The sequence below is a fragment of the Asparagus officinalis genome, chromosome 7 (genome assembly GCF_001876935.1).
Source record: "Asparagus officinalis chromosome 7, Aspof.V1, whole genome shotgun sequence".
Classification (NCBI taxonomy): domain Eukaryota; kingdom Viridiplantae; phylum Streptophyta; class Magnoliopsida; order Asparagales; family Asparagaceae; genus Asparagus; species Asparagus officinalis.
The window spans coordinates 68312955-68314207 of NC_033800.1; the positions used below are offsets into that span (position 1 = coordinate 68312955).

General features: G+C 44.1%; 1 pseudogene; it reads left to right on the forward strand.

Moving 5' to 3' along the window:
* LOC109847297 lies at positions 421-1019 on the forward strand (annotated as a pseudogene).

The following is a 1253-nucleotide window of genomic DNA, read 5'->3' on the forward strand; positions in this document are numbered from 1 at the left end:
AGGAGACCATCAATTCGGGTTTTCTTTAACTTATATTCTTTTTAGGGGTTTTTGTTTTTAGGCCCAATTGTTTACTCCACTTTATTTTTAAACCCAAGTATTATTCCTTGTATCTCTAAACCCAACTCTTTTTTTGTATTTATCTTTACACCCAAGTATACTTTCATATGTGGGTCCCCTTAAATATTTCTCTTAAATTCCCATTATAGCCTTCATTAAGTGCCACCCCCCTCTCTCTCTCCCTCCCTCCCTCCCTCACAAGAACCTGATCGAGATTCTCAATGGCTGGATCCGCGGCGGCGTAGAAGGCCACGTCGAGGAGCAGCAAGGCCGACAACAGTGCAAGACCCCATCCAGATCCCCAAATTTCCCATCTCCCTCTCCCCCCTCCAAGACCCTCCCTCCTCCATCTCTCGAATCATGGCCCCTGCAGCTCTCTTCCATCTCTGCTCCTCAATCGCAGAAGACAAGGTCACCAAGCTCCCTAGCCAACCTCAGGTGAGCTTCTAGCAGTACTCAGGCTACATCACAGTTGACAAGATGAATCAAAGATCTCTCTTCTACTACTTTGCTGAAGCTGAGGCCGACCCATCCTCAAAGCCTCTTGTCCTGTGGTTGAATGGAGGTAAAAGATCCAATCTTCATCACTTTTCTTCAAATGGGCTGGTTTTTGGCCTAACTTTGATTTTGTTTTGTTTTTGCTTGAATTTTGAAAAGGGCCCGGTTGTTCTTCAGTTGGGGTTGGGGCATTTTCAGAGAATGGGCCTTTTAGACCCAGTGGGAAATTCTAGTGAGAAATGAATTTAGTTGGAATAAAGGTATGTGTAATACTTTTGATTCTTAATTTTCTTAAAAAAAGATATCTTTTATAAGATGCTATTTGTGATTCTGCAGAAGCCAATATGTTGTATTTGGAGACACCAGCAGGAGTTGGGTTCTCTTACTCCTCTAATGACTCCTATTATGCTGGGGTTGATGATAAGATGACGAGTAAATTCTCAAATTTTAATGGAATTTAGTTATTTAGCATTGAATTTTAATACATTTTGAATTTCTGAAGAGTTTATTTGGTTTAATTTTTGCACGGGGCCCCTAAAATCTCAGAACCGGCCCTGAGTGTAGGCTGATGCGGCAGCTCCCGCAGCGGTGGAGAGGCGCTACAGAGGGGTGAGATAGCGGCCATGGGGGAAGTTTGCTGCCGAGATGAGAGATCCCGGGAAGAATGGGGCCTGGGTTTGGCTTGGGACGTTCGA